Source organism: Parambassis ranga, unplaced genomic scaffold (genome assembly GCF_900634625.1).
Source record: "Parambassis ranga unplaced genomic scaffold, fParRan2.1 scaffold_21_arrow_ctg1, whole genome shotgun sequence".
Taxonomy (NCBI): domain Eukaryota; kingdom Metazoa; phylum Chordata; class Actinopteri; family Ambassidae; genus Parambassis; species Parambassis ranga.
The window spans coordinates 8,555,260-8,583,243 of record NW_021144767.1 but is presented as its reverse complement, the minus strand read 5'-3'; the positions used below and the strand labels follow the sequence as shown (position 1 = coordinate 8,583,243).

General features: G+C 42.1%; 1 pseudogene; it reads right to left on the bottom strand.

Moving 5' to 3' along the window:
• Positions 1 to 27,912, bottom strand: LOC114429908 (NACHT, LRR and PYD domains-containing protein 12-like; annotated as a pseudogene).
• Positions 27,913 to 27,984: the final 72 nt, after the last annotated feature.

The window sequence follows — 27,984 nt, the reverse complement described above, 5'->3', positions numbered from 1 at the left end:
TGTGGTGCTGAAGGTGTGGAGGTGGATCAGTGTGTCAGAGGAGACTCTGTAGAAGGACAGAGTGCCAGCAGGACAGTCCACATACACTGCTGCTCTGTGAGAGCCAGAGGAGGAGGAGATGAATGTTCCTCTGTTATTGTGACGGACAGAGTAACCACGATCAGAGCAGATCAGACTCCAGGACTGATTGTTTCCTCCAAACCAGCAGTCAGCACTGACTCCTTTCCTTCTGATTCTTCTGTAACTCACTGATATATGAACCTCTCCTCTCCACTCGACCTCCCAGTAACAGCGACCAGTCAGAACATTTCTACACAGCAGCTGACAGCTGTCAAATCTGTCTGGATGATCAGGATATGGCTGCTCCTCTCTCACATATGTCACCTCCCTGTTGTTGTCAGACAGTTTGAGCTTTGTGTTCACTGAGTTTGTGTCGACTTCAAGTTGACAGAAATCTGATGGAGAGAAAAAGACACAGCTGCAGTTTATCATCTGACACATCTGATGGCTTCATTCTGTCTTTACTGACTGATGTGTTGTTCATTCATACAAAGTTTATCATCAGACTTTTTGTCACTAATGTTTGAATGAACAAACACACAACTATCAGCTTTGTGTTCAAACACAAACTGGATATTTGCAGCAATGTGAGTAAAGACAGACGACACATTTAGAACATGAGAAGAACAGCAGCATCAACTGTATCATTGGATAAAGAGCATCATCCAAAAGCTCCTTCATCAGAGTCTGGAGGAGGATCTGGACTGAAAGACCAGACTCAGACCTCCTGATCTATCCTGATATTGTTCCACTGTTACTATTGTAAATACTTATTCCGCTTCTGTATTATTCTCCTTCTTCTGGACACATTTTCGGCGGAACTAGTCCCACAGCTTTAATGTGAGCGACCTGAAACTTTTACAGGACGTCCGGCTGTACCGGGACACCTGTGCTATGACTTTTCTTTCCGTTCCGACGTACGGTTTTCACATAAATCGCAAAAAACCAGTGGGCGAACGACGGGGAGAGAGAGAAAAAAAGGCAAAAGTCACAATACCAGGGAGGAAGCCGAAAACTGAGGGAGCCGTTTCCATGGTAACCTCCACAGGTGCTGTAACTGACTTCTCTGATTACATCATCAAAGATGGCCGCTCCCATTAACAATGCATTGGGTTCATTCAAACCAATGTAACTTCACTGTATTAATCCATACAGAGGCAGACACACACACACACAACCATACAGGAACATACACAACTACACTCACACACACACACACACACACACAACCATACAGGAAAATACACAACTACACTAACATACACACACACATGCACACACACACTGATTTTCAAAATAAAAGCCTCCAAATCATTACACACCTTACTAGGCCTGGTAAACTACATACAAGCCACCCAGAAATATGCAGACACACACTATACACACCTGCCAACACACAGACACACAAACATGGATTTTCAAAATAAAAGACCCTGCACAATAACAGGATATGGCTGACGTGTAGATTTTCAAAATAAAACACTTAAACATGTTTTAACATGCATTAGGGAGTGTCCCCAACCCACCCCCCCCACACACACACACACACACTTACACAGACACACACTGATTTTCAAAATAAAAGCCTCTAATTCATTACACAGCTAACTAGCGCTAGCCACCCCTACAAATTATACATCAAATCGACCGGCTCGGTCAGGACTACTACCCTCTGAGGTTTGGTGTCGATCGGATAAACGGTGTTTGAAAAAATCCAGAAAAACTGCGATCGACCCTCCCCACAGGCATCAAATCACTGTCAAAACTTTGAAGGCATGGCGTTTGGGCATGCTTTCACACAGAACCTTCATTCAAAATGTAAAATGTAGATAAACATTAGACCTCTGACATATTGAGTCCCCATGTCTGTGCCACTTTTTGTTTTGACAGGCAAGCCACTTAAGCTGACCTAACCCCCCTCATAGGAAATAATGGAAACTGGTGAGATCCCTGACAAAACCCAGCTAACTTTGGAACCCTATCAGTCTGGCATGCCTCTACACAGAACATTCATTTCAACTGCAAACTGCTCATAAGGAGTTGGACTTTATCATACTGAGTCCTCATGTTTCTGTCTTTTACCAAACTTCATAAAATAGCAGCCAAAGTCACATCCACATCTTTAGGATTCCTCCATTCAGAATGAATGGAGAAGCTTGGGGCCTATTAAACCTTATATAAAACCAATCAGAAACACTGTAAAAGCATGAAATGTCATCAGTGGCATCTTTCACATCTGCCGGTGATCAGGAATGAGGTTTGGTGGTATATAATGGGGCGGACCGGCAGCAGAGTGTGGGTGAGCGCGCATTGGCCCACTCAAAATTTCTTGTGAAATTTTCTAGGTTATATATACAATAGTTATTTTTATTTTCTTTCCTGTTTGGTTCTTCTGTCCTTATGTTCCTTTCTTTGGTTGGGATTGTTGGTGCATTATCATTGAGGGTTTTTCCTGTAGAACAGACCAAAAGTCCAGTTCATATGTTCACTGGGCCGAAGCCTCTGTCATAAAATCAATAATGTCATAATATGCCACCAGTACTGTTGTCCACAGGATGAAATCACACCTTTAAAAATGATTATTATTTATATATATTTAACATTTCACCACAAGATGGCAGCAAACATGGTCAAACTCTCACCACCCAGTTTTGCCAGTGATCTGTGTTTTTTTTTTTATTGCCCATTTCTAAAATGGCAAGTGTGAGTAAGAAAAGGAAGGTTGACAGCGAAGGCCGAAGTTTCAGGACAAGTGGAAATGGAAGAAGAATGTGAGGGCAAAACATCTTGCACATTGAAACCTGTGTTGGAGCCAGACCTGCCCCCTTTACTGCAGCTGAGAGCCCAGTCTCTTCCTTCTCATCAGAGGTCCCTCGTTAATCGCGGGGTTACGTTCCAAAAATAACCCGCAAAAGGTGAAATCCGTGAAGTGATGGGCTTTATTTTTTACAGTTATTCTAGATGCTTTAAGGCTGTGAACCCCTCACTACACACTTTATACTCCTTTCTCTCCTGTTCAAACACTGTCAGAGTTCAAACCTTCATAAAAATAAGTCCAGTGTTACGGAATGAAACCAAAGCACAAAGCAAAATAAAAGGAAATATAATAACTGAAGATTAAAAAATGGTTTGTGAAATGGAAGTTGTGGCGGCTGCACTAAAATGAATGATAAGTTAATGTGGTCTGTTCAGAGCTGTCAGTAAAAGCTTGTTTAACTGGTTTCGGCCGTCCCGCCTAACAAACGAAGAGATTGCTTCCAAAACACTATAAATCCAGAAAAAAGTGTTTTCTTTCCAAAAAGGGTTTATATGAAACTTCTAGTTTATGTTTCAAACTGTAATATATCATCATGAGTTTGTAATAACATCAAAAAATCTAATCTATATTTTGATTTTAAACATTTATTAAACACCCAAAAAGCTATAAATCCATTTCATCACAAAACTCATTTTATGTATTTATATATGTATTTCTAATAATATTATTTCGCCGGCTGTCAGTTGATCCGCATGACAAAAGTTTTTCTCTTTAGTATGTGAACAGGAAGTGGCCGGTATTTTCCCTCCAGCTGAGTTTCGGGATTCTGTATGGAAGGCTTCCGCTTTTTTCCCATGGAAGAAAAGAGGACTGCCTCATGGATACTGTCAAAGTTATTCATGTCACACAGCTAAAACACTCATTTAAAAGACGACTGGACATACTTTCTATCTACTGACAGGGCGCCGCCATGACAGTTGGAAAGCTGCCCTGTGATTGGTTGAATGGAAATGCTGCATTGTGCTGAAAATCAGGGCGTTTGTAGCAGATTGGGAAAAAAGGGAAGAAGCGGTGCAGGGAAACATGGCGGATAACGTGTTTTGTTACTAATTGATTACAAACTTTAAACAGAGACCCCGTGTGAAACTTATTTTGGTGGTAACTCGTTTTCTTAAACAGTGGCGTTTCTCGCCCTAACCCTAACCCTAATAATGCTGCTCACAGCTCAGTGTCTCAGTGTCTCCACTCTTCAGTCCATCAGTCCAGTCTGACCCTTTGGATGAGATTCTTTGTGTCTGAGTCCTGCCTGCTTTTGGACTGTGGAGCTGTTTCTTCCTGTGTTTGGACCTTTTCAACCCTTTGTGGTCTCTTATTGGATTTTGTCTTTTGTCTGCTTTGGTTGTCTCTGTTATGTCCCAGGCTGAGGGGAAACCCACACACAGCATGTCTGCACCTCCCCACTCATCCCCACTCTCAGATCGGCAGCTACACAGGCTGGTTTCAGTGTTAGGCTGCAGTTCATGAACTCAGAGCTGAGCAGTGCCCAAACAAACACAGAGACACTACAACACACTAAAGCTCCCTAACAAGAGAAAAAAGGAAAACCAATGACAAAGCTGGAACCTAAAACTCCTGCTGGGGAGTAATAAACTCCAGTAAACACCAAAGAAATCCAACCGCAGAGGCTGCGCTACAACAGCTCTGATGGACTGATAGAACACTGACTCATGCACAATAACATGAGGAAAGACTGAGTCAAACTTACACTTCCTCGGCCCAGGTTTTAACCTCTGCTCTCCACCATGCTCCACCCTGCAGGAAGAAACACAGTCAGAATGATTTTCTAACCAACATGAGTCCAAACTGCTGATCAACATGAAGCAGAGTTCCTCAGTTTGTCAGAGACACACAAACAGACTGAAACTCATCTGTGTCGACTCCAGAAGAGTCTCTCCTGATCTGCTCTGTGTTTATTCATGTCCTCCATTCTGTGAAATATTGCTCTCTGTCAGTGCTTTACTGTAAAATCCTCTTCATGCAGCAACAGTGTAGGTTTGATCTCAGCATTGTGCATTTATCCAAAGCAGCAAACAAGCCACACTGTCTCTGACTGTTTGTTCCTTTCACTCTATATGCAAACACAAGCCTGGTTCACATGTGTCATGGATGGAAGAGTTTCTGACACACTTCAAATAAATACATTCACTCATGTCTGTGTGTAGTTTTTACAGTGATAATATTGTAGTGTCTCCCTGCTCTCTGTCTCTGACTGAAGGAACTCCTCCTTCTACCATTGTGTTGTTGTCTCCTCTGAAGCTTCACATATGGATTGTTTCAGGAACATTTGTTTGTGGAAATAATTCAGTGGTTCTTACAGCTGAGGACATTAATAAGTAGGGCATCATTTTGTATTTGATCTGCACTAAGTGTAGCTGAAAATCAGTCTGTATGTATTTTGACATGAAGAACGTGTATAAAGAAAAGTGAAGTTAACATGATGGACACTTAATGATGGAGGAAGATGAACATCAGGGATCAGTGATTATTTCTTCTCTGCAGTTTCAGTCCATCCATCAACAGCTGTGGATATATGAGCTAAACTGACAGACTGAGGAGGACTCATGCTCTGTGGTCTCTGTGTACCTGAGAGTCTTCAGACTACAATCTGGACTGTTGAGTAAAGCAGACAGCAGCTTCACTCCTGAGTCTCCTGGATGATTGTAGCTCAGGTCCAGCTCTCACAGATAGGAGGGGTTGGAGGTCAGAGCCGAGGCCAGAGAAGCACAGCCCTCCTGTGTGATCAGACAACCTGACAGACTGGAGGTACAAAACATGTCATGAACTCAAGAAGAAAGAAGGAAAATCCAACAGATCTTCAACATGAACATGAAGCAGAATTTAACTGATGATCAAAAAGCTGGATCCTGACCTGAGAGTCTTCAGTCTGCAGTCTGGAGTCTCCAGTCCACGAGACAGCTGCTTCACTCCTGAATCCTGCAGGTCATTATTATCCAGGTCCAGCTCTCTCAGACTAGAGGACTGGGAGCTGAGGACTGAGGACAGAGCTTCACAGCTTCTCTCTGAGAGGTTACAGCTGCTCAGTCTGAGAAAAAAAAAGATTGAACACAAAGTCAATGTTTTGTTGTTCATATAAAAATCAACCATGTTTGAAATGGTTCATAAATCCACCTACAGAACTTTGTTGGAGGCTTTGACCACTGGCAGCAGCCTCAGAAGAGCCTCCTCTGAAGCAGAGTATTTCTTCAGGTCAAACACCTCCAGACCTTCTTCTGATGACAGTAAGATGAAGACCAGAGCTGACCACTGAGCAGGAGACAGTTTTTCTGTGGAGAGACGTCCTGATCTCAGGGCCTGTTGGATCTCCTCCACTAGAGAACGATCATTCAGTTCATTCAGACAGTGGAACAGATTGATGCTTCTCTCTGCAGACACATTCTCACTGATCTTCTCCTTGATGTACTGGACTGTTTCCTGATTGGTCTGTGAGCTACTTCCTGTCTGTGTCAGCAGGCCCTGTAGAAGAGTCTGATTGGTCTCCAGTGAAAGGCCCAGGAGGAAGCGGAGGAACAAGTCCAGGTGCCCACTTGGACTCTGTAAGGACTTGTCCACAGCACTCTGGTGGAGGTGTTTTAGTTTAGGTTTGTCTCTAAAGCCTTCAGACTGCACAGATGTTGTTTGTTGTTGTTCCAGCAGGTTGACAGCAGAGCTGATGAAGGTCAGATGGACATGAAGAGCAGCCAGAAACTCCTGAACACTCAGATGGATGAAGCAGAACACCTTGTCCTGGTACAGGCCTCTCTCCTCTTTAAAGATCTGTGTGAACACTCCTGAGTACACTGAGGCTGCTCTGATATCGATGCCACACTCTGTCAGGTCTGATTCATAGAAGATCAGGTTTCCTTTCTGCAGCTGTTCAAAAGCCAGTTTTCCCAGAGACTGGATCATCTTCCTGCTCTCTGGACTCCACTGTGGATCTGTTTCAGCTCCTCCATCATACTTGATCATCTTCACTTTGGTCTGAACCACCAGGAAGTGGATGTACATCTCAGTCAGGGTCTTGGGCAGCTCTCCTCCCTCTCTGGTTTCCAACATGTCCTCCAGAACTGTAGCAGTGATCCAGCAGAAGACTGGGATGTGGCACATGATGTGGAGGCTTCGTGATGTCTTGATGTGGGAGATGATCCTGCTGGCCTGCTCCTCCTCTCTGAACCTCTTCCTGAAGTACTCCTCCTTCTGTGGGTCGGTGAACCCTCTGACCTCTGTCACCACGTCCACACAGTCAGGAGGGATCTGATTGGCTGCTGCAGGTCGTGTGGTTATCCAGAGGCGAGCAGAGGGAAGCAGCTTCCCCCTGATGAGGTTTGTCAGCAGCACATCCACTGAGGTGGACTCTGTGACATCAGTCAGGGTCTCATTGTTGTGGAAGTCCAGAGGAAGTCGACACTCATCCAGACCATCAAAGATGAAGACCACCTGGAGGTGCTGAAAGCTGCAGATTCCTGCCTCTTTGGTTTCAGTGAAGAAGTGATGAACAAGTTCCACCAAGCTGAACTTTCTCTCTCTCAGCACATTCAGCTCTCTGAAAGTGAATGGAAATGTGAACTGGATGTCCTGGTTGGCTTTGTCTTCAGCCCAGTCCAGAGTGAACTTCTGTGTTAGGACTGTTTTCCCGATGCCAGCCACTCCCTTTGTCATCACTGTTCTGATTGGTTCCTGTCTTCCAGGTGAGCCTTTAAAGATGCCTTCTGGTCTGATGCTTGTTTCTGGTCTGTGTGCTTTCCTGGATGCTGCTTCAATCTGTCTGACCTCATGTTCCTCATTGACCGCTGCAGTCCCTCCCTCTGTGAAGTAGAGCTCTGTGTAGATCTGGTTCAGAAGGGTCGGCTCTCCTGCTTTAGCGATCCCCTCAAACACACACTGGAACTTCTTCCTCAGGTTAGACTTGAGTTTACGTCCACACTCTGCAGCACGAGTTCCTGAACAAACAATAAATGTCATTAATAAGTGAACGCTACAATAAATGTGTCAAATTAATATTTTCTGTCTCCATGAAATCTGTTCATCAGTTGTAGACAAACAGTTTGTGTTTTCAGTCAGAAGAATTCACAGATGTCTGCATCATATTAACAGCAGAGTGTGTAAATGTAAACTTCATTTCCTCTTTCCATCATGTTAAAGCTCTTCAAATCCTCTTACTGCTCTGCAGACACTCAGCCAGCTCCTCCTGCTTCATCCTCCTCAGGAAGTGCACTGTGATCTGCACTAATGACTCTCTGCTGCTCCTCTGCTCTTCATCCTCCTCATCCTCCCTCTGACTCTCTGAGCATTCTGGGTAATCTGGACTCAGGAGCTTCTGGATCTTCTTCAGCTCGTCCTTCACAAACCTGACAATGTTCTCCTCCAGCAGCTGGAACAGAACAACAGAGTATAAACTCTCAGACTTTGAGGAGCAGAATAACAGTTTAGTGTTTCATGATATTACAGCTTATGTTCATACATGTATTACTTGAATCTACAACATTAGATATGAAGTGTTGTGTATGCACAGCTGCTGTAGTTATAAGTATTACTACCACAGTTCTGTCTCTGTGAATGCTTGCTCAGGGGTCAGGCTCTGGGTCTCTGTAGAGCACCAGGACTGTTGTGTTGTAGTTAGAAGCTGTTTGTACTCACCATAAATATGGCGTCCTGAGCAGGAGTCTGAACACTGGGTTGCTGCAGTCTGTGACAGAAACATCAGCATTTAACAACACAATCACTTCACTAAGTGTTTTGATGTGTTTTCACTTTAAACAGATACACAACAGTCAACAGACTGGTGACAAACAAGCATTGTTGTATGAAAAATGAAAACTATCCCAACTCCACACATCCAGCTCATGTTGAACCTGTTGCTGCTGCTTTAATGACTGAAGCACAGCTTTAAGAGTTCCATTCCACTTCCACTGTCATCATATGTTCACATTGATTTAGACCAGGGTTCAATTAAAGTCCCTGAGGTCCAGCTGTTCACATTTCCTCCAAGTCAAAGGTCTGAGCTGATGTCTAGCTTGTGTCTTATTAGCTTCCCCTATGTCCACATGTTCATGTGTTTCAGTAATATCTATTGTCAGTTTTCAATGCAGGAAATGTTTACCTGGGGCACAGCTAGCTCTGTTACCATGAGTAAAAGTAGTCCCAGGCAAATACATTGAAGGCCTTTATTTCAGATTAAAGGAACTGAAACCTCAGACTGAAATAAATACAAAGTGCAACAGTCAATGGACTGGTGAAGAAAATTAATTAATACACAAAATGTGTGTATTAAAAATGAAAACTATCCTGACTCCACACTGTTCAGCTGCATCCAGCAGGTTTGTAATTTGTTCTTCTTCACATATTCTGCTTTAATGGCTGCCAGCACAGCTGTAAGAGTTCAGTTAAATCTTCCACTCACCATGTTTCTCTTTCTTTAACATTAAACGATGTGCAGCAGGATGGGTTTGTAATGAATCGCAGTCAGACAACGTTGCAGTGTGATGATATAGAGTCTATATCCTCACACTGCAGACCTTTGTTATTTCCTTTACTTAAAGCCTTCAGAAACCACCATGAGATGATAACATGACAACATAAATACATACTGATACTTTCTATTATACATCTACAAACACAGATCTGCTTATGGGTCTTTTACAGAGCCAAGCAGACCCACATGATCATTGAAGAACTCTGCTAAGTTACAGAAACAGGACTTAAAGTGGTATCAACATTTTTGAAATGTTCACTTTTCATGGACACAGAGCTGGATCAGTGTCCATGATGGCCACTACAAGAGACTGAAAAACTGTTATCACACAATTTATTTGATCACAATTTGACCAAATTCAACCAAAAACACCGAAGAACAGAAGCCACCTTAAAGTTCTGCACAGGCTGTGTTCAAGTCAGAATAATCAGCAGTGTGAGGTACGTGCAAAAATCCAACCAGGACCCTGGGAATCTGAGGAGGAGGAGACTAGCTCCTAGCTACATATAGGCTGACAGCTACAGTCGTTTTGGGAAGTTGGTCAAACTTTCTATATTTCTGCATAAATATGACCCGAAACACGATCAATGCTGAATTCTGCAGGCCGACAAAACATAGCTGAGCTAGACAACAGAAAAATGCATAAACCGCTAGCGATTAGCACAATGCTAATTTGCATTGAAAACCCATAAGGTCGCTAGCGCTATTAGCGTCACACTTTTAACCCGTTTTCTTAACCTTAAATAACTTAAAGTGCCTCCTATGAGCGCATGACGTAAGGTAAGGGCTTATGAAACATAATACTTACAGACAGATATTCTCAGACGACTAAAAAACATGTAGCAGGATGAAAAAACACAGCAGAAACTTTCCACTTGGCTCTGGAACCATTATGCTACTACGGAAGCCTCGTAGGACAATCTCAACTCAAACATAGAATTTTGGCTGACTATAGGGGGCAGCACAATAATATTTACATACAGTGTATGAATCTATCATTTATTTAAATGTTTTATTACTGAAATGTCTTTCCATACTTTGTTTCAGTGGGCTGCCTTTCTAGTACAGTGAGGCAGATGTTTAAGTCATGTTTATGCAGACATATAGAAGATTTTAAATGATTCATACACTTTGAAGCAGCACTGTTATGCATTACTCTGTGCTACAGATGCTCCAAACCATCAACCACCTGCAGAGCAAACAGACACATACAACCCCAAGAGTCCAGCAGAGCTCATCACAGCATGGAGACACTTCCAGAGTGATTCTTACCTTTGATCATCAGATGGCTGATCAGCTTTGAATTCAATGATCCTACCCATCGACCAATCACTTTTCATGGACACACAGCTGGGTCCAGGTCCAGCAGAGTCTGCTCTCACATCCTGGATCCTGAGAGAATCACAAACACTGACTCTGAGCTTCTTCTGGAAAAATGATGCTGAACATCATGTTACACTTTAAATGTTTAATAATGATGGAAACAAACTGCAGCTGTGACATTAACTCTGACCTTTGACCCTCAGATGGATCAACATCTTTGAAATAAGGGGGGTGATCCTTTGACCAATCACTCTTCATGGACACACAGCTGGCAGGTCCAGGTCCAGGTCCAGGTCCAGGCCCAGGTCCAGGTCCAGGTCCAGGTCCAGGTCCAGGTCCAGCAGAGTGTGCAGTGTGCTGCTGCTTTGTTCTTGAACACACAGATGTGTGAATAATGTGAGTGTGAGCTCTGACATGGAGAAGAGTCATGGACAGTCAGAGACGGTCCTCTTACCTCTGAGCTTTGGTCCGGCTCTCATGGTCCCCACACAGAGGGCTTTTAGAGGGAGGGACTCCCTCCTCTCTGTCCTCACACTGACTCATAGCAGAGCTCACACCTTCACACAAACACAGCAACATGACACAGAAACACACAGTCAGCATGTTGTTATTGATCCTTCATGTAGATGCTAACAGGCTAATCATGCTGTTAGCTTAGCATCAGAGCCTCAGACCAGGTTTGGTTCTCAGGCTTTTATTTTGGTGAGTCTGTAAACACACCAACATCTCTGATGCTGTTATTATTGATGTCACATGCTGTAAGTGGAACAGTGCACACACACATTCAGTGTTTGCTTCAGAATTCTGTCACTTCTCTCCATGTGTGAACATGTGAATAAATGAACATGTGTTCATGTGTGTTTCTGTCACAGTGTGAACAGACTGAGTGAAGCACTGAGACCTTCCTCTGTAACAGTCTGTGGACTGTTTTCTATAGAAAGGACAAACACATGAGCAGCTACTGTCTGAGCTCTGAGGACTGACACACTTCTCCTCATGGCAAATATTAGATTCACATATTTATGAACCCTTGAAGAGAAAATGTTTCTTCTGATGAGTTTCAATCATCGATATGAATTCATGAAAAATAAAACGCAGCACAGGCGCGTCAAACCGGAAACAGACTGATCTGATAAAGTCAGAATAAAGCGACCTTTTCTCCGCTTGAAGCTTTGAACGAGTCGATCTGAGTTTCAGAGCAAATGAAGCTGCTGAACTTTACAGAGAGAACGATCAACAGAGACGCTTGTTGTTTGTCTGTCTGACATGAATTGAATTACAGTAACTCCACACAGCTCAGTGAACACAAAAACTCAGAAAGCTGTCAGACCGGTTCTGACACTCCCTGCATTTCTCACTGATCATGTGACCTGAGAGCTGTGTTCTACAGTCTGCTGTGACTCGAACAGAAAAACACTACAAGTAACAACTTGTTCTGAAACAGCTGTTCATCTGCTATAAAAGTCATCAAAGAGCAAAGAGAAAGCAGCCAATCAGCAGCAGAAACATCTGTACTGTACCATCAGTCAGTGATGCAGCACAGTGTGATCAGACATGGAGAGATTTCTCTGGAAGGACTCTCACCTGCTGGATCAGTTCAGATGGACTTACAGACACTTTCCAGCTTCCTGTGTGGAGAAGAAGCTGCTCCTGGTCCTCCTCAGTCCTGCTGTCTGACACAATCTGATCTGAGGACGCCGTCACTTCCTCACAGCCTCACAGTCTGAACACGTCAGTGACGGTGAAACCGGTCCAACAAGTGTCTGAAAGACTTTTCCTGATTCACTTCTACTGTCTGTCCACTAGATGGAGCTCAGCAATCAATGAACTGCAGATCAGCACAGGATGGAGCAGAGCAGAAGCAGCATGGTTCTCATCTTTGTGAGCATCCAGCTCCACTCACATCTCAGTAGGCTACAACCTCCTCACAGCTGCACATTGATAAGGGTGATGTATTGAAATTCTAAACACCAGTTTACAATGAGTTGATCCCGTTACAACCAAACTACATTCTCTTTATCAGGGCTGACCTGGGACTAAAATGTGGCCCTGGCATTTCTGTCCATGGTGGCCCACCATGGTTATTTATAAGTTATGCATACCAGAGCATATATGTGCTGTTCAAAGATGAAATAAAGCACAGTAGACTACACGGAAGAGAGTGGCCATGCTAAAAACATTCTTGTAACACTCAGAGCTTTCATCTGGGGAGAGATGGCCACAGGGCCCCCATTCCCATCTTGAAGCTAAAGTGGCCGTCAAAGAAACGTCAACATTTTTATACTTTACCTGTGACCTCATGATGTCACCTTCATAATAGAACATGATAACATAAAAGCCATTGATTCCTATTGATCTATCCAGCTAATGTCCACATTAAAACTCTGCACTCAACATGTTGGAAGCATTTTCTCATCATTCCTTCACAGTGAGTGAGTCTTACCTGTGTTGTTGGTTTCTGTGACGAAGCAGAGAGCAGTCAGTGTTCAGGGTGTTTATACTTCATCATAGGAGGAGCCTCTGTGGTCACATGACTTCCTAGAAACTCTGAACAGGTTTAAACAGACTGTTGGCTCAGATTAAAAAATTTCCCAGTTTGGGATCAATCAAAGAATAAAGATCATCAGTCTATCAGCTGGTTTATGGTGTGTTCAAGAGGAACTGGTGCTGACCTTTGGACTCTGCCCTCTTTGTGAGGTCAGAGAGGTCAAAGGTCAGGCCAGTAAAAACCCAAATACTCGCACTGAGGTGTGAAGACAATCATAACAGAGAGTGTGGTGTACAGAGAGAAGACTGTACTCACTGTCAGCGGGTCACATGTGCTCTAACATGCACTGTGAGCTGTAAGGTCTTATACAGACAGGTGTGTGTCTTTCCTCATCATGTCCACAGACACAGCTGGACTGAAGGTTAGAACCATCTGAATCATATTTCACTTTTTGTTTTTTCATCTGCAGAAATGTTTTCCTGTCAACATGGGGTGCTGTGTGTACAAAAAATAACTGAAATGATTTCAGCAAATGGCTGCAGCTGTTTATGTGAGCAGATGCTGTGACTTAATGACTGGAATGTTTAATCATCCCAAAAGGACCGGATCAGGACTGACCTCACGTTTTTAAAGACTAAAAGACTAAAATGAAATGACTAAAAAGACACCTGGGACCTGCTAGCACACACCTTCATACAAACACAACACTCCCCCCAACACTTACACCACTGAATACCACTGTCACTCTGGATTCTACCAGCAGATGGAGACAAAGTAAACATGGGTCAGAGTACAGAGAGTGTAGAAATAACGTCATGATAAACAGTGAAGAAGCATTTTACATTAAGGATTTCATATGATGTCTGAAACATTGGATTGTAACTTATCTATAAAACTATGTTTTTGTAGGATTCATAAAAAGTGCATTTGGACTGTTTATAAGCAGGACCTCCATCTTTCTCCAAGCTTTAAAAAACAGCTAAGAGTTTTCACAGATCCATGAAAACATGCAGCTCTCTGCTGCAGCTCATCACTTCTGGAAACACTTCATTTTAAGAGACGGCCTCATAATGCTGTTAGAAGTGTTCTTATGATTCCTGAACACCATCTGTGCATCATAACTCAATCTCTACAGCTGCATTGGATCTCTGCTTGTTAATCAGTGATGGACGATAACATGTTACTGCACAGGTTTCCACCATTTTATGGCTGCATTAAAGACTTTGAACCTGGCTGCTGCTCAGTAAAAGCTCCACCTACAGTTTAACATGAATGAGTGACACAGTGAGAATGTAAAAAGTCAAAAGTGTCTGACTGAACACATGATGCAGACACAGTGTTAACAGATGCTGCATTGTTCTACAAAGAGCAGTTTGATGACAGACTTTCTGTTTCATGCTGACTGTGAACATTTTCAAACATCTGGAACATGTTTAATGACTGTATGAAGCAGCCAGCAGTCCTCCTCTGAACAACAGGACAGTGAACGCCTCTCACTAGCTGAATCACACTGTCTGTTAGAATGACACAAAGCTCTCTAACAATCAGATGATCGGCACGAGACGAACAGATACAGTAAATCTTCCAAATGAAGCACAACAAGCAAACACTTGAAGTCACAGTAACACAACAACACTCATAAATAAACTGCTGTTAGTTACCTCCTGATGGAGAAAAGAATCTGGATGAAGCCGAGGAGTGAAGGTGACGTCCATCAGCAGGAAAACAGCAGAGAAAGAACAAACATGGAACTCACAGCAGCAGCTTTTCAACGCTCTGTTGATGCACAGAAAGGCTCAGCTCTCTGGATTCACCGTCACACTCAAGGCTTCTTTAAGGAAACATGATGACGGTTCTGACCTTTGGAACAAAGAGCTCAGGTCAAACATTCACAGACTGAACCAGCACAGAGTTCTTATCAGTTACAGTTACAGACCTTGATCTGACCGTAAGGAAGGAGAAACACACCTTCTTAATAAAGTTTGTTTCAGTGAAAACAAATCCATCAGCTCCAAACATCATTTACACTCGCTATAAATGTAACATTTGATGTTCTTATCTGACTGTTACTATGAATAAACTGTGTGAGGACTTTGTGTAGTTAGATCACAACCCACAGAGAGACTGTGACAGAAGCAAAGAACAGATTTACAAATTTGCAGAAAATTATTATTTGATACGATCAGACACATCAATGCTTTGGTTGTTCTGCCAGCACAGTGGTCCAGATCCTGAAAATGAATAATCTGAGCAGATTGATTGTGGGTGGATGAAAGAAGTGAGCAGATGAGGTATTCTCAGTTTATATAATATGAAGGCAGGTTTCTGGAAACACTTCATTTTGAGAGACGGCCTCAGAATGCTGTTAGAAGTGTTCTTATGATTCCTGAACACCATCTGTGCATCATAACTCAATCTCTACAGCTGCATTGGATCTCTGCTTGTTAATCAGTGATGGATGATAACATGTTACTGCACAGGTTTCCACCATTTTATGGCTGCATTAAAGACTTTGAACCTGGCTGCTGCTCAGAGTGAGGACATTACTTGAAGCTGATGGGGAGCTGTGTCACTGCACAGTGTTCTGTGTTGAAGCTTCGACACACGATTCAAGAAAAAGGTTCATTACTCGAGGCTTCATTGACACAGTGCTCCAGTAGGACATCTAGTGGTGGATAAAATGAACTGTGGTGCGTGTTATTGGTTCATGGATTGTTTGGGATTTGAATCGCCGCACAGTCTCGTTTGACTACACTACATGGTTGAATGGTTTCAGGCTGACACAATAAAATACATTAAACTTTCACTTTTACTGCACAAAATTTGTATACAAAGTTACATTTGAAGTGATCATCATGATTAATCCGATTAAAATGTTTAACACAATTAAAGCATTTGCGGCGGAGAACAAAGCTGGATGCTGGTGTAGGGGAATCATCGTCGGTTTGGGTGCGAGAGGTTCCGGGTTCAAAACTTATGATACGCGAATCAGCAAGAGGTCCTCCACACACACACACACGCCAGAGAAACGTGATCAATAACTTTTCTTCTACTAACATGTACACAATGACAAATTGCGATGTATGTATCAATGTAGCTAATATATTTCACTATCTAACTGATTGATCTATTACTATATATTGATATATAGTCATCTCCCTGAACACACCCGATCCCACCAAGCGATTCACAACCCGAACCAATCACATGACTCGTATGCCGTTCGAAGCACTCAACTGCTTCAAACGTCACTGAAGTGGTTCAAACGTCACTAGTCACGTGACCGAAGCAAGCCTCAGCACAGTGTGAGACCGATTACGTGATTTCAGACTCGATCGGAATCGGACATTACCTCCCGATCAGGACTCGAATATATTTATTAGGACTCTCAAAGTGAATTCCTTCTGTGCAGGGTGGCTCTGTGTCCTGTAGTGTAGGGGTATGACAGCTGCTTTTGGCTCGAGAGATCCTGGTTCGAGACCTTGATGAGCTGCTGCGTGTGTGCAATCTCCTAGCGTGGCACTCTGGACACACACACACACACTCGGTATGGGCAGATACTCAAAATGAGGCAAAAAAAACCTGATCGGGACATCCCTAATTAAAACGTTATGGATACGCATAGCATTGTAACTTTTTATATTTATTACATAGAAGACACCCTGAAAATAATTCATCAAGCTTTAAGGGAATACGTCATTAGTACATTTTGTTCAAAAACTGTGCATACAGCCATCAACTGCACGAGCAGATCCCCGTTTATGCATAGCAATCTCCCACCTCATCTTAGGTTGCAGACATCGCTTTTCACACTCCTCACAAAACTGTGCACCTGTTCCTGAGATCGCTTGTAGAGTGTTTTTCTCTTGTCAGCTGTGTGCAGAATGAACTTTGCTACTCTGTCCAGTTTAGTCGCTTTGTCCTTTCACCCGTTTCAGAAACATTTGGATATAACATCATTGACTCAAGCAAAACTCCCCAAAGGAACTTTTCCACACAGATGTTTCAGAACATTTTCCTCTTTGGCAAACATGGCTTCTTATCTATGCATCCTTCATGTGACAAATAGCATTCAATTTTAAAAACAACTGAAACAGTTCCCTCATATTGTGCTAGATAAAGGCTTCTCACCTGTATGGGTTCTGATGTGAACAGTTAAATCGTTAGTTTGACTAAAACATTTGCCACATGTTTGGTTTCAAAATGGTTTCTCACCTCTGGCTGGAGTCTATAGTAGTTGTCAGTGGGAGACAGGCCTTGATGGGTGGCCAGTCTATCACAGGGCTGCCACAGAAAGACAAAGACAATGAACCTAACATGCACGTCTTGGAATGTTGGAGGACATGTCACATGACGCATCTGATGACTAAATATAAGAACAAGCACATAAAACATTCTGAACTTTAAGGAAGCTAAAAGCAAATAAAACATCAATTTATGACAGAGCTTCTGACATTGAACTATAAACTGTAGCTGACCTACAACTGGTTACTATGAAAAATCCACTGTTATAATATGAGGTTATATATAAAGTTTACACACATGTAACAAATAACCAAACTGCTTTATAATGAATCTGTCACATATAATTCATGTTATTTAATCACTTCTGTTTTAATCTGTTTTAATTGGTCAGATTTATGTATGAAATATGATTTAAGTCCTCATATTACATATTTGAAGTTATGTCTCAATATTTTACTGTAATAGTCATGATAACAAAAATATTGATTTAACAGACACGGGCAGTATGTGTGGATATGTCAAATATTATACATTTCTGTTCATGAAATATTATTGATGGACATGCTAGATAAAATATTTACCACATCACATTTAACACATTATGATGAGTTATTATATATTATAATTATTACATATTGATGTCTATTTACCATCATTTACTTTAAAACCAAAATATGTATTTTATATATTGTATAATTTTGATTCAGTAGAAACAGTCCATGAAGAAAGTGACTTTAAACAGCTTCAACATTCCAACAGTAAAAACAAATGTTAGTTCTTACCTGTTACTATCAGTTTAGTTCCAGGACCAAAGATCCTCACACAGTGAAACAGGCTCATACAACAACCTGCTGAGTGAAGCATCCAATCAGGAGGCAGGATTCTGTCAGAATTCCATGTTGCAGGAACGTCTGTGTAAAACAGAGACACTGAAAATCTCCATGTTTGTAAAAAGCACCACAGCGTCCTCATCATAGCTTTTTCCTGCTGGTTCTAAACGTCCTCTGTTAACATGTGAAGCTCCGACTGGAAGACTCCCAGTCAGCGCCCCCTCTGGTCACATGGACTCATTCCTTCCTTTGTTGGGATCAAACATGCATTTGTGCAGCTTTCGATGCTTCAGAGCTCTTTGAGTGTTTGAGTCTGAGATGGAGGTGAAACATGAAGCTGATGTGGTTTTCTGTTCTCTGCTGGTTTTTGTTCAGGCTGCTCCCATAATCTCTCACTGTGGGACCTTCCACTCCACCAACAGGAGCAGTAGGTGGCTGAATGATCCTCTTTAACTGCCTTGAGCTCCAGCTCCAGCCCTTCTGTGTTTGTACAGCTGAGAAATCATCTTTCTGAGGATGACTGTAACCTCCATAGATGTCACCATTATCATTATCAATATAGAGAATCAGTCTGAATGTGTCCTGGTCTTTCTTCTGGTACCAGAATACAAAGCTGTCACTACACTGTTGAAGCCCTCCACAGCTGAAGGACACATGTCCACCGACTCTCCTGGTCAGCGAGGCATCGTCCTGGGTCAGATCTGCTGCCATGGAAACCAGCGCTGCAGAGACAGGTGGAGGTCAGTGTTTGTTACAGGTGCGGCTCGTCGGCGCCTGATTGGCTGGAAACACTCACCTGAACACAGCCAGCAGAGAGCAGCAGCCGGCAGGAGAAGCATGTTTCCTCTGGTGAACTCACAGAGAAGTGACGCTCTGATGCAGCTGAGGCCAAACGAGGACGAGCTGCTCAAAACTCCCATCAGCCCCTGCTGCCCTCAGATAAGACTGCTGAGTGCTGTGGTTTGTAACCACAGCTTCAGATGAGACTGATCACTGCTAACAGAAAAGAAAAGAATTCTTATGAAGAATAGTGCCATGATATCTGGTATTATCCTGTCACCACAGTTTGTTGTGTGTGTGTGTGTGGTGGTGAGGAAGGCTGGAGAACAGGAGAGATGAGGGTTTGGACTAATTGGACTTATTAATGACTTTTTACTAACCAGACTGAAAACTGTGTCATCACACACCCACACATGTTGTGTTATAAACTACTACTCATACATATTTATACACATACATATGTTTTTAAAGCATGCTGTGTGGATGGGAAAGGAGGCAGAGCTGAGCCTGTCTGAGCATGTGGCTCCACCTAGTGGACAAAAGTGCAAACCACTGGCCCGGTCACAGAAGTCAGAGGCTCATGCAGATCATGGGGCATGTTTTGCAGTGCTTATCACGAGCGTGCTTCTCCTGCAGTTCACACACTTGTGAGGACAAACACTTGTTGCTGCAGGACTGACTGTCTGTGGTGGTTTGGCAGCGTCCTCCTGATAGTTTTAGTCTCTCATCAGATGTTCAGGTGAGCCACACATCAAGACATCAGATAAAAACAGGACAGACTGCTTCAGATTCTCATGTTCCTGTTAACAACAAAGATCAACAATTCACTTCAGTGATGTAACTGCACATTGAGAATATTTCAATACACCAAGAAGACTTAAAAAGTACCAAGAAGCCCTGAAAGAAAATAAGATGATGATGTCACGTTGATTCAAAGTCAGGCAGAAGATTTAAAGGTAAGTATCTAAGGATCTGTTGGAAGAATTCTGGAAACAACCTAACCTGTGGCCTGCTGGACTTTGTGGAGACAGTCTGTCCATATGTCTTACTATGGAAATATATGTGGTGTTACTCCTATGATCTCATACATGATATGTTACTGTCATATATGATTGTGCTTGTGCCTATTCTAAGATGTGTGTGTTCTGAGAAGCTGTGTCTGTCAGATAACAGAGGGTACAAGAAGGGAGCTGCTCTGAAAAGACCTTGAGCACTCCTACAGAGGCGACTGTCTGTGTGTGTGACTGCTCCTTCCTGCAGGAATAAAAGCACTTGAGTGATGAACAGCTGATATTTTGGGTTTTATTCCTAACATAAATTGGTCCTTCGAGCCGGATCCCAATACGCACTTCTCTGGCGGCTGCTTGATAGTGCACACTGACAGGTCTTTGCCTCCGCTAGAAGCAGGGAGCCGCTGGAGGAGGGAGAGCTGACGGGATCCTCATTTGAACCTGCTGTCTTTCACTCTCGTGTACACCGGTGAGAAAAATGTTTTTTTGTTTTTAGGGTTATTCTTGGCCGTCTTTCTAATTCTAGCATGGACAAGTGCCCTTTGAATTCAGATGACATGAACGACATGAACAGATATTACAATCATATCAGACTGTCCTGCTATTGATGTGTATATATCAGTAAAAAGCTGATTAATAACATGACCACAGCCTTAACACACATCTGGAAGCTGTCACTTCAAAGCAGCTGTGTTCCAAAGAACATGAACATTGCTAAAGTTACAGCACTGTTCAAAAATGGAAACAAACACAACTTCACACACTACAGACCAGCCTCACTGCTGCCTCACTTCTCTAAAGTCCTTGAAACACTAATGATCGCTTAGAAACATTTATTGAAGAACATCAGTTATTAAATGAAAGCCAACATGGATTTAGACTGAAAAGATCAACCTCAATGGCAACAACTGATGCAGCAGAAGAAATCTCAAATGAGCTGCACAATAAAGAAATCTGCCTGGAACTGGGTCAAAGTGGTTTAACTGACAGAGTGCAATATGTGCAGATGGCAGTTTGCTTCTAGGTGTCCACCAGGGGTCAGTATTAGGTCCTTCTTGCTACATTCTGCACAGCACAGATCCTGTTTAAAGCATATAATAACTTCTTACCTGGTACCATCCAGAAACTCTTCACTCTGAGAGAGAAGTCTAACAGTCTGAGAGGTTATGGCAACTTTAAAGTCCTGATGGTGAGAAGCACCAGGAAGAGCCTGTGTGTCTGTATGTGGAGTCAAAGGGTTAATACTAATAATCAGTTATATTAAATTATGGATGATTATAGTATATTGTGTGATTCTCTGTTTCTATGCATAGATTCATCCTGTGCTGTTGTTATGTATGTGCTTACAGTATGACAGGAAGCAGCTACAGGTTATGTTCTATGAATGATGGAGACGGCTGGAGTCAGATCAGTTCTACTTCCTTCCACTCCCTTTCAAGCATATAGTGCAGACTTTATGTACAAGCATGTATCCAGGGTCAGTTCTGCAGGCTTGTTACACTGGCCCTTACACGGTCCTACAAAAAGTAAATGACTGTGATTTTATCTGCCATGGCATTTGTGACGGCCACAAAAGTGTCACATTTGTGTTTTGGGAATAACACGTTTGTAATGTATTGTTTGTTTTTGGAATAGGTATATACTTGAGAAACGTAAAGTGTGTGTTTTGTAAGGGTTTTCCTTTAAAAAAAATGGGTCTGTAATAACCACTCCAGAACAGCAGGGGGCAGCGTCGAGTGCTGGGTTTCTCTGTGCTACAGGTGGATTTTCCTCATTACTGCAGAGAGCGCACTGTGAACTGACGCGCTGTCGCCCTGCCTCATCATTTCTTTCCTGAATTTCAGGTTAGTGATGTGTAAAATGACACAGAATAAGGATAACACGATGTGAAAATGTGTTTAAGAGTTGAGTGAGTTATGTTGGCCAAATAGCTCTGTAGAAACATGGGTTTAATTAGTTGCTGTGCTCCGTGACGAGCAGGCTGAGCCTGAGATACTTTGTTAGCTTGGCACACACATATCCCTCCGCGCAGTGTGTGCAAGTGAGCTCCGTATAAGTTTGCTCCCACTTGGTTATGAGTTGTTTCGCCAAATGAGTTGTGAATAAAATGTTTAGGATTGAATATGAGTAAGACAGAGTTAAGTAAAGAGTTGTTAACCTTGGTTTGATGGGTCTTTGCAGTATGGTGATTACAGTGAATGAGTTATGCTCATCGAAGGACAGTTTATATTAAAGACTGTTAGTAGAAGTTTGTAAAAACATTTTGAATAGCTTAATATTACAACAGTCCATACATTTTGAGTATAAAGAGCAAGAAAAGACATTTTTGGAAATGTATTTTATTTTGAGATGGACTGAAATGTATTGATGTTGATTTATGATTGATTCATGTTGAACGGACATTCAATATTGCACATACATTGGACATAATGAGTCTGAACAATAAGAGTTATTGTTATAAGTATTTTCTGAAGGAAATGTCCAAATAAATGACTGCAGAGAACGCACTGTGAACTGACACGCTGTCGCCCTGCCTCATCATTTCTTTCCTGAATTTCAGGAGTTTATCTGGCAGCCCGGTGCCGTTGCTACGGTACCCGTTACACATTCACTACCTCAGATTGGTCCACACTCACAACATCTACATGAGCATCAGTGAGACTTGGCTGCTGAGCGGGACCATGAGCGCTTATGGCCAAGGCTTGGTGCTCAGCCAGATGAAGTTTGACTCCCAGCAGCAACCAGTGGTCCCGTGTGTGAGGCCGCCTCCCACTCGCCACAAAGGAGGACCTGCTGCTGTTTGGACCCCTGTCTGTAATAATGTGTCTTTGCATGCTGGCCATCTGCTACTGCTATGTGTGTGTGTGTCGGGCTGCACTCAGCGTGAACACAATGTTGAAGTCCAGCAACCACCGAGCCAGATGCACCATAGGACTCTACCTCTCACTGTTGTTGCTCCAGCTGTCATCAATCATATTTCATATCATCTTTACCATGACGCTGAAGAGAGAAGCCCTCTGCAGCGTGACCACCTCCATGGTGCTGCCTCTTATCATCATAATTCCCTCGTGTATCAATCCTTTCTTCAACGCCAGGAATCCACAAATCCGTTATCTCCTCTTTTCTGCATCCAGTCAGAGGAGACAGGCTGAAGTGGTAGAGATGGAGGTGATTCAGTAGAGCAGGAGTCCTATTTATGTGCCTCATTTGTTGAACTTAAACAGCATATTTATTGGATTTCTCCCTCAGACTTTGCAGGAGCAGGATAAATCTCAAAAATCAGAAATCTGAGTTTAGATTAAGGATTTTGGGGAAAGAAATTGTCTAAATTGTCAGAATTTAAAGTCAGAATTCTGAATTGAATCTAAATGAGCTATGAATATATGATTACAAAATAGATTTTTAATTTGTATGAATTGTATGAATGTATTCATTGAAAAATATATACTCCATTATTGACTGTTTATCTTACTGTGTCAGGGCCCCATTAAATGTACCCCCTCTTGTATTATTTGAACCTATTGTGTGCAGAGGCAGCTGAGTGATACTGTCACACTGTATTAAAAAGAACAAAATAATTACAGAGAGCACAAAATGAACTGAGGACAGACTGCAAGCACCTCAAATAACAAACTCTACATTGAATCTTTGTGGCATGTGTGATACGTCGCTCCATTTGAATGCTTGGTGTTTATTCTAGATATCATTAATATAAGTGTCCGTGCAGTTATCACAAAACAGCTTTTCTGGCACTGTCAGGTTTCTGAGTGCATATCTATCAATCACAGAAGTATATCTGTGGATGCTCTCATTCATCAGGTCAGAGTCATTTCCAAGAGTTTCAATGGAGGCAGCTGGACTCCAGGACTGTTTTTGAAGATGTTTCCCACTCCCCCGAGTGGCTTCTTCAGTTCTGCTACTGCTCTGGTTGGAATCTGAGTTTTATGTGTTCAGGACCTCTGTGGGTGGATCTTGCAGGAGCTACCATGACTAAGATCTCTCAGAAAGTGTGTCTGGGCCCTGTGCAGGACTAGTTGACGGCCCATCGTTAGAGTTTTAAAATTTGAATGGGAGTGACGTCTGCTAGGCAAAACTGTAGCATATCAATATTTATCTGCCATCAATAATGTACAGGAAAGCATGTATACTGATTAAATCACAAAACACGCTGTTATAAGTGTCTTATAAGGAAACACAGACACTAGGATCCATTTTCCTGCACACGCTGTGATAGTGCCTAAAACTGCAGTTGATCCTGTGGCCACTTGGGGGTGGCACCAAAATTAAATCCCACAGGTGTTTCTGTTCAAATGTCAACAGCAGAAATAAACAAAAATTCATGTCTATAGATAATTATTCATGCAAATGGTTCTCAGGCTAATCAAGAACTGCCGTCCCTCAAATGACCAAAATTCAGTCCCATGGTCATGTTAAACTGTCAGTGGTAGAAAGTATCTATGTAAAGCTAAACACAAACAAAAATCAATAAACACTGTAGTCTTTACCAGGTAACAACATAATACAGCAAATCTGCAGTTCCTTACATGGCCACTTGGTAGCTGGTCCAAAATAGTTTCTGTCCTGATAGACTTCCATATAAAATACTTTACAGCTAGAATTATTTTTTAATTAAATTTGAGCAGCCAGACCCCAAAAACCCCATATCCAAAACCACTGAGGAGAGATTGTTGAACTGTATATGCTTATCTAATTCAAAGTCATGTGTTTCTGCAGATCAAAATAAAATATGTTTGTATATCTGATTGGTTCTTAGCAGACATAGCTTGGTCTGACCTGTGTATAGGACATTGTTTCAAGTCTTGTGGCTTGTTCAGATGTAGTTTTGTGAACCTTTGAGCCAGTGTTGTGCCAAAAAGTGATCATGCCAAAAAGTGAGCCTTAAAGCTGTTTCGCCAGATGTCTGTAGTACAGATACTTGTAACTTCATGTCTACAAAACACTTTGTGAAAGGGAAATGCTTACAAGTGCTGCAGTCTGTCATGCTGGTAGGCTTTTGGTTGGAGGATTTCTGAGGCTGCTGTGTCTGATAAATGTCTGTATTTTGCTCCCTAGCCCAGTGAAGCTGAGAAACTGTGTTGAACAGTTAGAAATGGAGACTTGCTCGTTGGTCTTGCTCGGTAACCATGCTGAAGAAATCTTCAGTTTAAGGTTTGCCCAAATGCCAAAGGGCCACTGAACACATCCACACATTTGCTCTGAGCTCATGTGATGTGCACCAAACTCTCACTCTGCCTGCAGCATCGCTGGAAGTGTCCCCCTCTGTCTTCTACAGTCTGATTTGAATGATGTCTGATATCAGCAAACAGTGGGTTTCACGCAGCTTCAATGGGAAATAAACACTAACAAGACAGATAAGATCAAATATAACATCAAACTCTGAAACTACTAAATTGTTCTTTAAAGCATGCAAATAAATCACAGCTTATGATGTGTGGGGGAGCACAGAGCACCAATAACATGACAAACAACCATTCACACTCAAATTCACACCTACAGGATATTTAGTCACATTTAAACATGTTTGTGTTGCTATAGCATACCCTGTATCAGTGATGAATTATTGCAATTTCAACATATGACCACCAGAGGGAAGCAGAGCGACGTGAGGCAGCAGTTGGCTTCATCCTCAGACTCTGGCCCCCATCAGTCCGGCTGCTCTGTCCTTTCTGTCTCCTGCAGCGTGCAGCTTTCTGTCCAGTTTGCTGACATGAACCAAAAACTTTAGCTTTGATCAAAGATGCTGTATTGACGGTAAGAGCTCTCACTGCAATGACTATTCACCGTCATACATGTGAACATGACCACACAATGATACCAGGGGTCCGGAGAAAGTCAGACATCTGCTGTAAATACGATCTTTGTTGTAAGAACACAGTGATTTTTATGAGTGAAAAACACAAGTACCGTCGTGTAATCCACTGATTTCAACAATGTAACTGTAATCTGATTACTCTCTTTAGACTGTGACGGAACACAGTTACTCATGTTGTATTTGTTTTGGAGAATATGCTCATGGGATGTGTGAATAGGTCCACATGTCTGAAGTCAGACTCCCTCCCTCCACCCTCTGCAGTTGAGCCTCGGCCTCCTTCTCATATTTGTCATCCACCATCTTCTTTAGAGCCTTTCTAGAAGGCAGGCTGGATGTGGGGTCTAGCTTTCCCACAGACTGATCATCCACTATAGTGGATGATCAGTCTAAAATCCATGTTGAAACAGTTAGGGGCATTATTGTGTTTCAATGCACTGTTTTTGATACATTACCCTGTATCAAAAACAGTGCATTGAAACACAATAATGCCCCTAACTGTTTCAACATGGATTTTAAAACAGGTTTTTTCGTGAAACTCATCTGATCAAATGAAAAAACATGTCATAACATGCAATTAGCAGTGGTAAATGAAACATTAAAGGATGCAGTTCAAGGAGGATGTGAAGCAAATGGCATAATGCCCTCCATAGTGGATTTGTGGAAACATTGCTGACTGTTCTGGTCCTCTGACCCTTTCTATGAAAGAGTCTGTTTTTCAGAGCGAGTGCCTTATGAGAAAGTTCATCATTCAGTTCCATAATGATCTTCTGGAGTACCTCAAAAGTGTAGCAGAGGTTTCGAGGATAGCTGAGGTTGAGGGCATACATTAGGCCAAACAGCATGGAAACAGCCAATGCTGCATTGTCCAGATCCTGCAACACCTTGATGCCCTCCAGAACGATTCCAATGTCCTCTGCCTCTGGCATGTTCTTTCTGGACATAAATCCCCATAGTGGTGTCTTCAATGGCTTCTTTGATGGACTCTTCATCCATGCCCTGTGCCGAAAGACATAAAGTGACAGGATGGACAAGTGAGGTAAGGAAAAATAATAATTGTACCAAACAAACACAGTATGTTTCTCAGCAGTTCATAGTAACAAGAAATTACACAAAAGCACATATTTCATTCCTTTCCTTAATAGTTGGGTACAAAATGATGGACAGTAGAACTACTTTTTTATGTCCACATAAATTAATTAGATAAACAAAAGAAAATGGAGGATAAAGGGAAGCAAGCAATTATTCATATATACATGTATACACACCACATATTCCTGGGTCAAGTTTTGTGGATCTTCACCCATGTAGATACAGACTCCTTTAATACTGCACTCTCGTCCGGCATCTACATCGTCACACTAAACAAAAAACAAAACAGCCTTCATTATCTAAATTCAGGCATTTTAGTACTACACAATTATAAGCACAATGTAAATCAATCATAAAATTGGTGCACAATTCTCAAATTTAAGTCTCGAGGCTGCTCACTTGTCACAAAGTTCCTGCCAAAAATATTCATAATCTAAGATATTCTAAACTTTCCATGACCTCTCCAAAAGTCCACACACCATTGTCAAAATTAGACAGACATACAAACTACAGTCTGAAATATGCATCACTTACCTCAGCCATTTTTGCAACTACTGTTTTGAGCCTTTGTCCGAGTTGACCGCCTCTTTTTTGAAAGACATTTGTCAGTTTGTCAGAATAGATGTCCAGCTGAGACATAAACTTGGACTGTAGTGGGATGGTGGTGATTCTTTTAAATTCAGCGTTGATCTGTGAAAAGTAATATACACAAAGGAATTAGGTTCAACTGGTCAGAGAGAAAAAACATCATGCTATACTAGACTAAAGAAAAATGTCACAATAAGGAATGTTAACAGCAACTCAGAAGGCAATATAACAGCACTTACCATTACAAGTCTCTATGTATGTGTCAATAGGAAATAGGACGAGGACCTATAAGAATACACAAACACCACTGAGTTTGCCACACATCAAAATAAAAAGAGCAACATATAAAACATCACGTTTAACATAGTGTAATTAGGCCTGTCACTATAACAAATTATAATAATAATGTTGATATTATTATTATTATGAGTAGTGGTAGGCCTATTACAAT